Source organism: Rutilus rutilus, assembly GCF_951802725.1.
Source record: "Rutilus rutilus genome assembly, chromosome: 4".
Taxonomy (NCBI): Eukaryota; Metazoa; Chordata; class Actinopteri; order Cypriniformes; family Leuciscidae; genus Rutilus; species Rutilus rutilus.
The window spans coordinates 35,775,623-35,790,608 of NC_140212.1; the positions used below are offsets into that span (position 1 = coordinate 35,775,623).

At 44.2% G+C, this 14,986-nt stretch overlaps 2 long non-coding RNA genes across 2 annotated transcripts; both read left to right on the plus strand.

The window, feature by feature from the left end:
• Positions 1-3,448: 3,448 nt before the first annotated feature.
• Positions 3,449-5,734, plus strand: LOC311288711. The gene is made up of 3 exons (XR_014626980.1): positions 3,449-4,728; positions 4,912-5,078; positions 5,238-5,734. It is a non-coding gene; the product is annotated as an uncharacterized lncRNA (long non-coding RNA).
• A 2,814-nt stretch (positions 5,735-8,548) lies between these two features.
• On the plus strand, positions 8,549-11,050 carry LOC311288673. Its single transcript, XR_014626972.1, has 4 exons — positions 8,549-8,851; positions 8,925-9,001; positions 9,141-9,193; positions 9,294-11,050. It is a non-coding gene; the product is annotated as an uncharacterized lncRNA (long non-coding RNA).
• The last annotated feature ends 3,936 nt before the right edge of the window (positions 11,051-14,986 follow it).

Below are 14,986 nucleotides of genomic sequence, written 5' to 3' on the forward strand. Positions count from 1 at the left end.
AAAACTGCTGTGCTTTTTTGTGAAACTGTTGTTTTCTTATCTGCATTTCAGTTATTCCAGAAATTGGACCGAATGCATGCTGTGGTTGAATTAAGGTGTTTCCAGGATTCCTTAAAGGTATAGTTCAGCTAAAAAAATTAAAAGAATTCTGTCATTAATTACTCACCCTCTTGTTGTTCCAAACCCGTAAGACCTTCGCTTATCAATTCGGAACACAAATGAAGATATTTTTTATGAACTCCAAGAGCTTTCTGTTCCTCCATTGGTAGCCTACGCAACTAATACATTCAAGCCCCAGAAAGGTAGTAAAGACACCATTGAGGTAATCCATGTGACTCCAGTGGTTTAACCTCAGTTTAATGAAGCGATGCAAGTGCTTTGTTTTGCACTAAAAACAACAACATAATTTACCTCTATATTTACAAAATAATATTATCTAAAGCACATTCACAGAACAACTTCCGGTCTTGAGTCAACACAATACGCATGCGTCTCAGTGCTCCCCCTACTGGATTGCAGGACATAATTTTCCTAAATAAAGTGGTAAATTGTGTTTTTTGGCAAAAACAAGCAAAGCACCCGCATCGCTTCATAAAATCGGTTAAACCACTGGAGTCACATGGATTACTTAAATGATGTCTTTCCTATCGTTCTGGGCCTTGAATGTGTTAGTTGCATTGCTTCCAATGGAGAGACAGAAAGCCCTCAGAATTTCATTAAAAATATCTTCATTTGTGTTCTGAAGATGAACGAAGGTAAACCGAAGTGGGAGAGGGAGTGCGCTGTGATTGGCTGGTGTGAGAACCTGGCAGATCTATAACCAATACAAATTGGTAATTTCTAATTATCATCTTCTTTAATACAGACGAGAGAGTGTGAAACCATCAGCTGTTTGCCAGGTAAATACTGAAGTCATAGTGAATACCATTAATAAACATATAATGATTATATGGTATGTACTTTATATCTAAATTTTTTGTCATTTAAAAGTTTTTTTTTTTTTTTTAGCCTGCAAAAAAACCTGTCCAATCTATACCAACATGAAAAAAAAAAGTATTCTTGGACTGGAAGAAAGTGAGTTCTATTGGCAATTCAAGTGTATTACTGGTAAGTACATTTACAAACCAATTAATTTTTGTCTAACAAATGTCAGTATAACTCCCCAAATTAAATATGATAAACATTAGAGGGTTAAATAACTTACCAAATATTATTTTTTTATATCTGTCGTCATCTACTCTCTCGTTTTTTCAGACCTTTATGACTCTGTGGAACACAAAACGTGAACTTTGGATGAATGTTCTGATTTGTTCTTTCCATGTAGTGAAATTTTATTTTATAATTAATTTATATACATTTACATTTTTACATTTAGTCATTTAGCAGACGCTTTTGTCCAAAGCGACTTACAAATTAGGACTAAGTTAAGCGAGAAGTTAAACTTCTAACTACAAAATTATTATTACTATTATCATAGTAATGATGTAAAGTATGATATTAGTATCATGTAAATTATACTACTTTATCATAGTAAAAATGATGTAAATGAGAAAATATGAGTAAATACAATGTCTAAACCAAACCCCCTCCCCATTTCAGCTTTATGTAGACAAATAGTACAGGCTTTAGATAAGGCTTACTGCACCATTATTTCTGAAAAGTTACAATAAAATTTCCCTAAAAGCATTACAATAAAATAGACAAGCAAAGTAAACTAAATATGGTAAATGGTAAATGGACTGCATTTATATAGCGCTTTCACAGACCTATGGCCACCAAAGTGCTTTACATAGCCTCACATTCACCCATTCACACACTCATTCATACACCGACGGTGTCAGCCATGCAAGGCGCCATCCAGCTCGTCGGGAGCAGCTGGGGTTAGGTGTCTTGCTCATGGACACCTCGACACTTGGTCAAGAGGAACCGGGGATTGAACCACCAACCTTTCGGTTTGTAGACAACCTACATGAACCACTGAACCACTGCCGCCCCATAGCTATAAAAAATATAGCTTATTACTATGCAAAAAAATGAAGATGGACTACATGCAGCCTAATCTGCAATCTCATTTTAGCAATAGGCTACTGTACTACCGTTTATGTAGCAGACAAAGGCCCATGCATTTTTAAATCTACTTACTAAGAGTAATGGCGCACATTATTTGATTACTGCACTGTTATTTCTGACAATAAAATAATTTTACAAAAAAAAAAATGACAATACATATTAGACAAAATATTATCAGCAATATTGCCTTCATACTTACTCCTTAAATGGATCGATTCCGTCCAGAATTTGATCCTCTTCATCTGAATTAAATCGGTCTGGATCAGATCCGTTATCACTCTCACTCTCAAAAAAAAACATTGCAGTAGCTTGCTCGGCAGTGAATCTTCGTTTGGCCATGTTGATTTTCTGTAAAATCTGACCAGTACAAAAACGTCTATCTCCACAGTAATCCAAATGTATGGTGTCCAAAGACCGTATATATAAAAGATTGTGTCTGAGGAGAAGACGCGCGAGATTTATTCCAAACCCCTCCCTTTTTTACGTTCCTAGGACACCTGATAATGTCCTTGTTTGTTTTATATTGGTCTGTGATTGGTTCACACACCAACAGCATTATATATCATTTGATAGGGTAAAGTACCAGTTCTCTGTCTTGCGGTAAAATGCTATAGATTTGCACTCAAATACGGAAGGCTTTTTTTTTTTTTTTTTTTTTATTATGAAATGCTTGTAGAAGATCTGAAGGCTTATCATTCGCGGAAGTCAACACAGTCTACTAATTATTACGCAGACGAATGTCAGCTTTTTCATAGAAAAAAAAGTAAGTTAATACCTTAATCCATTCCGAAGCTATTAATAGATATGTCAGGCGTGCGCACTTTGACGCTCTAGAGCGTCAGTCGACTTTGAAGGGTTAACCAGTCACCATTATATGCGCCTGCCACTCGACCAGTCAAGGATATATGCGCCTGCCACTCGACCAGTCACGGATATATGCGCCTGCCACTCGACCAGTCACCGCGATATGCGCCTGCCACTCGACCAGTCACGGATATATGCACCTGCCACTCGACCAGTCACCGCGATATGCGCCTGCCACTCGACCAGTCATCGATCAGTCTTTTACACAATATGTAAGATGTTTTTTTAAACCAAATGCAGCGCGTATCATCTGTAGCCAGCGGGAGCCAGAACGGTACGCACAATAGGTCAATATTCACCATTAACCAAACGCTTTTCACCTGCCTTACAGCTCCCTGACACTCCGACTGATGCACATGATCAAATAGACTGGCATCCCGCTTTTCCTTCTACTCTTATTTAGTCTACATTACCTTATATTATATTTTGCCATTTTAATCCGGAGCGCGAGTCTTGTGACACTAGCGTCGCACCTGCCACAAGATCTCTCACTACGTCTACCAGACACTCCGACTGATGCACGAGAGCACACAGACAGTGCAATCGTGTTCTTATTTACTTATTTGTCATCTTATCTTGTAACGGTGGTCGCCGCCCTAACTTAAATAATTATTTTAAAGGAAAAAACTTCGGGCGCCAGACAGGATTAAACCTGTCAAAAATTAACTGAACCCAGGATAGCACGAAATGTAACCACCTGTTACACAACAAATAATAATAATCCAAGAAAAAAGGTCATTTCACAAGGGATATTTATTCTTCCACATATGCTCAAAATCACAATCACTCAGGAAAAACGAAAAGGACAAAAAAAAAAACCAAATAAAAACAAAATGAAGTTCACACTAGCGGTCTCTGGTCTTCGAGATCCGAACCCCGTACCGGAAACCGACCGCGTCACGCTAATCCACGTTCGCAGATTCGTGTCCACATTCATTCACAAAAAATGTCCATAAGAAAAGAAAAGAGAGAACAAAGAAAACATTGGATAAACATCTCATTAAGTAAATCACCAACATTAAATCAACAGCAACAATAATTTTAACGGGCAACAACAATTATAAACAAAACACTAAGCACACAGAATGTGCGAATACGAAAGCTATGCGAGTGGGTGCGTGCGTGCGTATATTGCAGTGTGTGTAATGGCGGCGCAGAGGTACTGACCACGTTTGCAGGTATAGAAGGCACCAATGAGTATCGCGGGTCAACAGACACCAGATAGGTGGATAAGCGTTTTTTGCCTTGTCTTCAGGACAGCTCACGACAGTTGGTCTGGAAATGCAATGCTTCAGTCACGCACCAGACATAAGTTACACGTGAAACAGCTGATTGACACGCAGCCGTCTTTCCACCGTAAACCATCACTCATACGGGCAACCCTCATGTGCAAACAAACGGATGACGCTTCTGATTCAGGTATGACACACTCCCTTTAAATACAACTTCCTTCCGTCGTTAATTGACACACTCCACCCAAAATCACGCTAAAATGAAAGTGAAAGTAAACAATGTTGTGGGACAGATTCTCTTGTTTGCCACACTCTCCCCCCCTAGAAAAAAACAACCTATGGTTGTTTAGAAGAGAGAAAATGCAGATTAAAATCCTAGAAAATCTTCGTCATCAGAGGATTCTTGAAATATATCCAGGAGTTTTTTCTTTTCTTGTATCTCCAATTCCTCAGCCGTTGGATAACACATTTTTATGTTACAAACGTGAGCTGTACGTACGTCTTCTCCAGTGTCTTCAAGGGCTATTTGATAGTTCAACGGACCCAGCTGCTTGATAATGCGGTAAGGACCTTTCCATTTTTGGGCTAGTTTTGCACTAAATTTACGCTGTGCATTAGACTGTGGAAAGTTACGCAACCATACTCGATCCTTGCTTTTAAATGTTACATCTCTCCTATTTTTGTTATAGTTCCTCAGTTGTCTCATTTTGGCTCTCTTGCTGTTTTCTTTGGCTTGAGTTTGCAGATGATGAAGATGATGAACTACATCATACGAGGCAGTGTCTGGGGTTAGATTAGGCCCAGAGAGTATTTTGTCCATTGGACTTTGGAGTTTCCTACCCAGCTGGAGTTCTGCTGGGGTTAATCCAGTGGTCTCTTGAACGGCTGAATTAAGAGCGAATCGGAATTCTGGTAATAACTGGTCCCACCTCTGATGGTTGTCGTCCACATAGGCCGCCATCATGCTCTTGAGATTTCGATTAACTCTTTCTGTCATGTTGGTTTGGGGGTGATAGGCTGTAGTTAATTTGGGAGTAACACCCCAGTTCTCACATAACTCTCTGAAAACAGATGAAACAAACTGAGCGCCTCTGTCTGAGAGAACGAAGTCTGGTACGCCCCACCGTGTCAGGATGTCTTTTCTGAAGATGGAGGCAACATTCTTTGCTGTGGCACTCCGAATGGGGAACAACTCAACCCATCGAGAATAATAATCAACAAAGACCAGCAGGTATTCATTTTGATTTGGGCTACGTGGCAACGGACCCATGAGGTCGACTCCCAGCATTTGGTTTGGGCGGCTTGTTGTGATTTGCTGTAGTTTTCCAGCAGGCTTCCGGTTATCACTTTTCAGAGTTTGACATTTTACACAGGTCCTCACATGCTGTTTCACCGCTGACCACATTCCTGGCCAAAATGCTACTTCCTGAAGTCGCTTATAGGTCTTGTAGATTCCTCCATGGCCACAGATGGGAGTGGAGTGATAGTACTGGAGAAGGGTGGATCTGAGACTGCTGGGGATGTAGATTCTGTAATGTAGTTGGTTATTTGTCAGGTATGTTTTGTGATACAATTTGTCCTCAATTATTTCGTACTGGTCAATCAGACTCGCACACTTATCTGCAACTGCTTGCAATAATTTTGTAACTTCGGGGTCTTTGTGCTGTTCGTCCCACAGGACAACATCTGATACAGGCAGTGCTGGGTCTTTTCCGCTGGTGTACAAGTTACATCCTGGGGTAACCGAAGACCTGGATAGAGCATCCGGAGCTACATTTAGCTTCCCTTTTCGGTACTCAATAACAAAATCAAATTTCTGCAATCGCAGAACCCAACGAATGAGGCGGCTGGTGGTTTTCGTGGAGTTCATGACCCATTGCAGCGCAGCATGATCGGTAACAACTGTAAAAAGCTTGTGCTCCAAGTAATGTTGCCACTTTTCCAGGGCCCAGATGACTGCAAGACATTCCTTCTCCGTTGCAGTATAATTGAGCTCGGCCCCAGTTAAGGTTCGGCTTGCATAGGCTATAACCTCCTCTCTGCCTACGTCCCTACGTTGTGCTAATATGGCACCCAGGCCGATGTCACTGGCATCGGTGTAAACAATGAATGGCCGCTGAAGATCGGGATGGCCCAGAATGGGAGGTGAGGTGAGGTGAGACTTAAGCTGGTCAAAAGCTTGCTGACACGGAATTGACCATTGAAAACTATGTCCCTTCTTTTTCAGTGCGTTGAGGGGTTCAGTAATCTTGGAAAAATTCGGAACGAAACGGTGATACCACCCTGCTAACCCAAGGAACCGCTGAACTTCCTTCAAGTTCTTAGGCACAGGGTAGGCATGAATGGCTTCAGTCTTACATGGGTCTGCTGAAATGCCCTTGACACTTACAACATGTCCTAGGAAAGTGAGCTCTTGAAGACAAAATTGACTTTTCTTCAAGTTTATGGTGAGACCAGCAGTTTCTAGTCTATGGAGGACAGTCTGGAGGTCGTGGAAATGCTGGGTTATTGAAGGCGAGTACACAATGATGTCATCGATGTACACAAAGCATATTTTTCTCCTTAGTTCTCCCAGAACTGTCTCCATGAGCCTCTGAAAAGTTGCGGGAGCATTTTTGAGCCCAAACGGCATAACATTAAATTGATAGAGACCTGCAGGAGTGATGAAGGCTGTCTTGGTTTTGCTGTTGGGGTCCATGGTCACCTGCCAATATCCACTGTTTAGATCAATCGTTGAGAAGATGGCGGCCCCAGAGAGGGATTCCAGAATTTCTGTTATATTGGGAAGAGGGTAAGCGTCACTTTCTGTTACAGAATTAACTTTTCTATAATCCACACAAAATCTAAATTTGCCGTCTTTTTTGGGTACTAAGACCACCGGTGATGCCCAACCAGAGTGGGATGGTTCAACTATTCCTTGCCTCAACATCTCATCAAGTTGCTCCTCCAGGGCAAGTTGCTTGAGGGGAGACAAGCGGTATGGCCGTTGTTTAATGGGGACTTGGCTGGTGGCATAGATGCTGTGTTGGAGAACCTCAGTACGTCCAGTACGGAGAGTACACACCTGAGGACTTTCGTTCAGGATTTGGAGTAACTGTAGCTTATCATCAAAGGGTAAATGAGCAGCGTCTACAGCATTTTTTATCAATGTCTGTTCGTCAATACCATCCGGGTGTTGAATTTGCAATGGTGATGATGGAGGGGGCACAGAAGTTAATAAGGAAAGGTTTTGTGTGGCTTCATTAAGTTGACATATCTCTTTTTGGGGACTTACATTTGGCACACTTGGATTTCCTGGTTGAAAGGGGTACTCTTTTGAAGGATCCAGCTTGAAGGAGTATTTTTGATCAATGACATTGAGTTGCAGCCCACTGAAGAAAATAAAGTCCAACCCCAAGACTACAGCATAGGCTAGAGCTTGGGATGAAAGTACAGCAGTAGGTAAGGTAAAGGCTTGGTCATGTAAATTAATTGTGGTATTCAGCCATCCTAATGGAGTCTCTGCTTTTCCATTTGCCAGATAAAGAGGACCACGGCACCACGGTTGCAGCTGGTCCGGGGATGTAAGCTGCCTCATGAGATTCTCATTGATGAGTGTGTAGCTTGCACCAGTGTCCACAATGGCTTTACCTGACCAGGCATCGATACAAAGGGGAACAACTAGTTGTTGAGGTATCGCTACACGTTCATTAGAGCTTGTAGATGAGGAGGAGGTTTTCTTGGTTGCTGATTGTGACTTATGACTTCTTGTTGCTGCAACAGAGTTGTTGGACGGATGACCACCTGACTTGGGGTGATAAGGTTGTTTGCCGCTGGTGGAATACTGTGGACCAGATGTCTGAGGTGACTGGGGAGAGGTATAGTGTGGACATTTTCCTGGTGGATGCTGTCCTCTACATCTCCAACACTGAACTGGGATTTTCTCAGTAGGTTGGTTTGAGGAGGGTCTTTGTGATGTGGCTTGATGCTTAGGGCCCATTCGACCACAATCATAACGAAGCTGTTGCTCATAATCTTTTTCCAGTTGATGTCCTAATTTTACCAGCTCTTCCACAGTATTCACTCGGCTACGTAATTGGCTGGCAAGGTACGGCTTGATATTCTTAAGTATCATCTTCACAATCTCACCCTCTGTAAAATCTGCCTTCCATCTTTTACAGAGAGCTCTGTAAGAAAACGCAAAGTCTCTAATAGATTCTGTGTCTCTTTGAATCCTAGTACGGACACGTTCAGCCAGTTCGTCCTCATAATCCTCAGAAAGGAAATCAGATAGAAATGCAGTCTCAAACTCATTCCAAGTGGTTATGGTGGACCGTCTGACTTCCCACCAGTCACGTGCTGTTCCGTACAAGACAGTTCGGAAGGTAGCCAGGATGTCTGCATCTGTCAGGGGATGTATAGCCAAAAAATCCTGACATTTGGTTAAGTACAATAGGGGGTCTGCATCGTCTGAAGGCCTTCCAAATGTGGGGAAAGTTAATTTAATATGGTCACTTTTAACCACAGATGTTAAAGGAGGGGTTGAAGAAGTTGAAGGAGTCACTGGAGCAGCAGGAGATGGCTGGGATAAAGTACTGGTTGTGCTGGGATCTGGTGGTGTCAATGCACTTAACTTTTGTTGATCTGCACTTTTTTTGACACTTTGAAATCCTTTCTCCACTTCACTTTTCAACTCTTTGAAACCGGTGAGACATTGATCAGTTTGAGTAACACATTGGTGGAGTTGTGAAGTTATCTTATTATGGCTTGTTTGGAAAGTGTTTTGAACAGCTTTGATGTCCTGCTGAACCTCTGCCTGGAGTTGATCAACCATGAATCGTAGTTCGGACACCAAGGTAGATTCCACCTTCTGGAGTTCTTCCGTGATCATTAACTTCATCGCTTTAGTCAGGTTATCTGCTTCAGTTTCCTCTTGTTTCTTAGTGGTAGTAAACAGGGTTAAAACTTGTTTTTTGTTATCCTCCACTTTTGCAGCAAGATCAGCAATCTGGCTCTGGTGATGAGAAGAGGTATCTCTCACTTCCTGGGTAAGTTCATTCACTCTTCTTTCTTGTCTTGCCATTAAGTCAAACAAGGTATCCCAGTTCCCTTGTACCCGGGCAGTGACTTCTTGTATTTCCCTTCCAGGAGTTGGTAGAATGTTGGGCAGGTCATGTTGTGCTACTGAAGAAGGAGTTCCACCTTCAGATGAGGTGCAAAGTTGCATGTTATCCACTTGTGGTGCCCAGGTGAGAGTTTGCACTGGAGTGCTCCCAGCCAGAACAGGAGTGGACATGTGCACACGGGCTCCAGGATGAACAGGACTGAGTGGAGTGGGGGTGTGGTAGAACACAGGAGCACATGGAGGTGGTACCAGAGGCATCCACGGTCGCAGTGCAGGCGGCCATACTGGAGTTGAGATGTCTGGTGGAGGCTCAATTTCCACAAAAGTAGTTTGGGAAGGAGGGGTATGCGCCATGATTGCTGTGATTGAGTGTAAGAATGTTGAGTGTGAAAAACAATAAATATCAGTAAATGAGATGTGTGTCAGTTTGTTTGTCCCTGAAATATTTCTACTAAACAACAAAATACAATTTTTCACAACTGTTCAATCAGTATTATCTCAAAAACACTAAGTAAATCAAAAACAATAAGTATTCAAAGTAATTCACCTTCACTTATTTCAATTATTCAAACAATTATCAATTACTGTGACACCTTAGAGATAACAACTCTAATTGATCATTTAGCGTTCACAGTTTATACACAAAAAAAAACAATTTTCACAAGCATAAACAATTTACCAGATTAATTCAGACAATTCCATTGTTTCACCAATTTTTCCATAAAAAAAAAAATTAAGTTTACGAATCACAATGTTTCAGAGTTTTTTTTTTTTTCTCAAGTGTTCAATAGTTCAAGCAGGTTTCAGGTCAAGTCCCTGTTCGGGCGCCACTCTGTAACGGTGGTCGCCGCCCTAACTTAAATAATTATTTTAAAGGAAAAAACTTCGGGCGCCAGACAGGATTAAACCTGTCAAAAATTAACTGAACCCAGGATAGCACGAAATGTAACCACCTGTTACACAACAAATAATAATAATCCAAGAAAAAAGGTCATTTCACAAGGGATATTTATTCTTCCACATATGCTCAAAATCACAATCACTCAGGAAAAACGAAAAGGACAAAAAAAAAAACCAAATAAAAACAAAATGAAGTTCACACTAGCGGTCTCTGGTCTTCGAGATCCGAACCCCGTACCGGAAACCGACCGCGTCACGCTAATCCACGTTCGCAGATTCGTGTCCACATTCATTCACAAAAAATGTCCATAAGAAAAGAAAAGAGAGAACAAAGAAAACATTGGATAAACATCTCATTAAGTAAATCACCAACATTAAATCAACAGCAACAATAATTTTAACGGGCAACAACAATTATAAACAAAACACTAAGCACACAGAATGTGCGAATACGAAAGCTATGCAAGTGGGTGCGTGCGTGCGTATATTGCAGTGTGTGTAATGGCGGCGCAGAGGTACTGACCACGTTTGCAGGTATAGAAGGCACCAATGAGTATCGCGGGTCAACAGACACCAGATAGGTGGATAAGCGTTTTTTGCCTTGTCTTCAGGACAGCTCACGACAGTTGGTCTGGAAATGCAATGCTTCAGTCACGCACCAGACATAAGTTACACGTGAAACAGCTGATTGACACGCAGCCGTCTTTCCACCGTAAACCATCACTCATACGGGCAACCCTCATGTGCAAACAAACGGATGACGCTTCTGATTCAGGTATGACACACTCCCTTTAAATACAACTTCCTTCCGTCGTTAATTGACACACTCCACCCAAAATCACGCTAAAATGAAAGTGAAAGTAAACAATGTTGTGGGACAGATTCTCTTGTTTGCCACAATCTTATATTTTATTCGCTTGTTTTGCCCGTATTGGAGCGCGTCTTGTGGCTCTTACTAAGCGTCGCATCTGCCACAAGTCAACTTCATCTTTGCAGCCAACACTGACACAAACACTTTGGGGATGGGGGTTGTGTTACCCCGTGCCACCCCTCTAGACACGCTCCTGGCCCTAAAGAACCTTTCTTCTTAATAATTACTCGATAGATGATGCAAAGAAAATGTATTGGAGTTACATCAGGAGTATTGGTGAGCAGAAAATGTTTATCACTTTGAAATCAGCCACCCCCACCCGAGAGTGAATAGAGGTAACATTGACGGCCCCCCACCTTCACCCCCACCGACTTAGATGCTACATCTACGTTTTTTTATTGGTTGAATTAGATTGGTGTTCCATCGAACAATCTGATTGGTTGTGAGCGACCAAGCAATAGCGATGCATTTCAAGGCTCATTTTTCACCCACCATTTTTGCGTATATACACCTATTTTTGATACAGCTAGATGTTTTGCATTCAAATGCGCTATTTACAAATTATATAGACGCCATATTTACTTTTGCCTCTGATTAACGTCAGTTGCTTTAGTTACGTCGCTACTAAATGCAAACTTTTTTTTTTTTAAAAGGTGTTGATGACTGATGTGTTGATCATTGACAATGACGCCATGGAAGGTAAGCAAACTAAATCAACATTTGATAACACTTTAGAATAATAGATATGTTTACTCAAAATCTATTTCCCTTGGTCCAGTTCTTCATAAATAGCTATTTAATTTTCAGCAAGGAAGTTTGAATTTGAGAGTCAACAAGAGCTTTTAAGTCTCGAAGGAGATCAGGACTGTTGTTACTGCAGAACATCAGTAACAGCATCAAAGGATCACATAACCCAAAACATTTAAGATTTGCCATCCACTGTAGTTGTCACGATCACCTTCACCGCCAGTCATCATCATCTTCACCGTCGCTGTCATCGTCACCATCACTGTTACTGTCATCTGTTAGTCTCCGTCCGCACTACAGTTCCCAGCATCCTCCTTGGCCCACACCTGCCCCTCCTCTACGATTACCCACACCTGCCAGCGATCATCATTATCATCACAGCTGTCTGTCATTGTCGAGTTATCATCTGTGTATTTAAGGCCATGTCCACACTAATACGTTTTCATTTGAAAACGTATATTTTTCTATCCGTTTTGGCCTTCCGGTCCACACTGAGACGGCGTTTTTATTAATGAAAACGCACTCCAAAATGGATACATTTGAAAACGCCATTTTCACGTTGTAGTTTAGTCATGTGACGAATATTGTAGGCCGATAATAGATATTGTTATTGTTATGTGCTATTCACTCTCACACTGTTGCTAAACATATTCTACATTGCACACTCTTCATATTGTCACGTTCTTCCTTCATCTGCCTTCACCTGTGTGTGCACTACATTACCCAGAATCCTCCGTGGCGCACACCTGCACTCACTCTCTCAATCACTAATCATCAGCATCACCTGCACCCCCTCATCAGTCTCACCCTTTATATTCAGTACTCTCCCTTCACTCCTCGTCTGGTCTCGTCTATACACGACAATTCAAGACTCACAGACTCCCTGAACACTTACCTGGTCCCTTACCTGTGATGCGAACGCCTTCGATCTGTCTGCCAGCCATCTTCATTGATCCTCCATCGATCCTCCATCATCTTCACCTGCAAGAAAGGAAGATAGAAAGACTTTACCATTCAGCTAAGCATATTCAGATTATCTGTGTTGCTTTTACTCACCTTTTGTCTTCATCTCCGATTCATTCTGCAATTAAAGCATTAAACTTACCATCTTGTCTGTATCATCTGTGAAACCCTGACAGAAGACCAGACCATAACAACGAGACAAGATGGTTATCCTCCTCACCCCAGTAAACCCAGCTCACTCACTCCTCACCACCTTCCAGGATGGTCGACCGATCGAGGATTACGTCCAAGACTTCCTCGATCAGGCACACAAGGTCCCGTGGAACGAGGACACTTTAAAAACAGTTTTCTGGTATGGTCTGGATGATCTGCTATTTCAGAAAGTTCCGGCAGCAGCGACTCCTGGTTCTCTGGCCCACTACATAGACTTTATATTATGGTTGAGTGGGTCTTCCTTCACAATTGGTGAGGAAGGTGAGGACACCACACCCACTCAAACACTAGTCCAGCCCGATCTTCTCGACCATCCTGGTCCTCACATCCAGCCCACTCTTCACGCCAGCTCAACCGAGCTTATCTCCAGGGATGATGATTTCTCCGATCTCCCTCCTCTCATCGGCCCAGCTGATCCAGATCCCGCTCATCCTGCCTGCCCGCCAGAGCCAGAGTCAGTCGCCTGCCCGCCAGAGCCAGTCGCCTGCCCGCCAGAGCCAGTCGCCTGCCCGCTAGAGTCTGTGAGCGTCGTTCTCCCCGAGCCAGAGCCAGGGTTTTCAAAGCCCTTATTGCTGGTCCCGTCCGGCACAAAGCCTTCATCGCTGGTCCTGTCCAGCACAAAGCCCTCTTCATCGCTGGTCCCGTCCAGTACTAAGCCCTCTTCACTGCTGGTTCCGTCCAGCTCAAAGCCCTCTTCACAGCTGGTTCCGTCCAGCTTAAAGCCCTCTTCGCCGCTGGTCCCGTCCAGCTTAAAGCCCTCTTCGCCGCTGGTCCCGTCCAGCACAGAGCCTTCACCGCTGGTCCCGTCCAGCAGAGACCCTTCACCGCTGGTCCCGTCCAGCACTAAGCCCTTTTCACCGCTGGTTCCGTCCAGCACAGAGCCTTGACCGCTGGTCCCGTCCAGCGCAGAGTCTTCACCGCTGGTCCCGTCCAGCAGAGACCCTTCACCGCTGGTCCCATCCAGCACTAAGCCCTCTTCACAGCTGGTCCTGTCCAGCACTAAGCCCTCTTCACAGCTGGTCCTGTCCAGCTCCACGCCCTCTTCACAGCTGGTCCTGTCCAGCTCAACGCCCTCTTAACAGCTGGCGCTGCCCAGCACGGAGCCCTCTTCGCTGCCCAGCACGGAGCCCCCAGCACGGAGCCCTCTTCGCTGCCCAGCACAGAGCCCTCTTCGCCGCTGGTCAGCTCTAAGCCCTCTTCTCCGCTGGTCCTGTCCAGCTCAGAGCCCTCTTCTCCGCTGGTCCTGTCCAGCTCAGAGCCCTCTTCGCAGCTGGTCCTGTCCAGCTCTGAGCCCTCTTCGCCGCTGGTCCTGCCCAGCTGGTCCTGCCCAGTTCAGAGCCCTCTTCGCCGCTGGTGCCGCCCAGCTCAGAGCCCTCTTTGCCGCTGGTCCTGTCCAGTCCAGAGCCGCCTTCGTCACTGGTCCTGTCCAGCCCAGAGCCGCTTTCGCCCCCTGCTTCATCTAGCCCAGTGTCAAAGCCTGATATTTGCCCAAGGAAATTTTTTTGGGGGGGCAATAAGTCGTCTCCGCCATGGCCACCCAAAGGGTCCTCTCCGCCATGGCCACCCGAAGGGTCCTCTCCGCCATGGCCACCCGAAGGGTCCTCTCCGCCATGGCCACCCGAAGGGTCCTCTCCGCCGTGGCCACCGAAGGATCTGCACCGCCGTGGTCACCTCCTCTGCCTGCACTGCCGTGGTCATCATCTCAGCCTGCTTCACCATGGCCACCTCCTCAGCCAGCTCCACCTAGGTCACCTGAGCCATCCTGGAGTCCGTCTTCCTGTTCATCCTCCAGTCTCGGACTCCAGGATGCCCACCCTCCCTCCCGTACTCTGCCGTTTGCGGCGCGGGACGCGCCTTGCGGGAGGGGGGAGTTATGTCACGTTCTTCCTTCATCTGCCTTCACCTGTGTGTGTGCACTACATTACCCAGAATCCTCCGTGGCGCACACCTGCACTCACTCTCTCAATCACTAATCATCAGCATCACCTGCACCCCCTCATCAGTCATCCTTTATATTCAGCA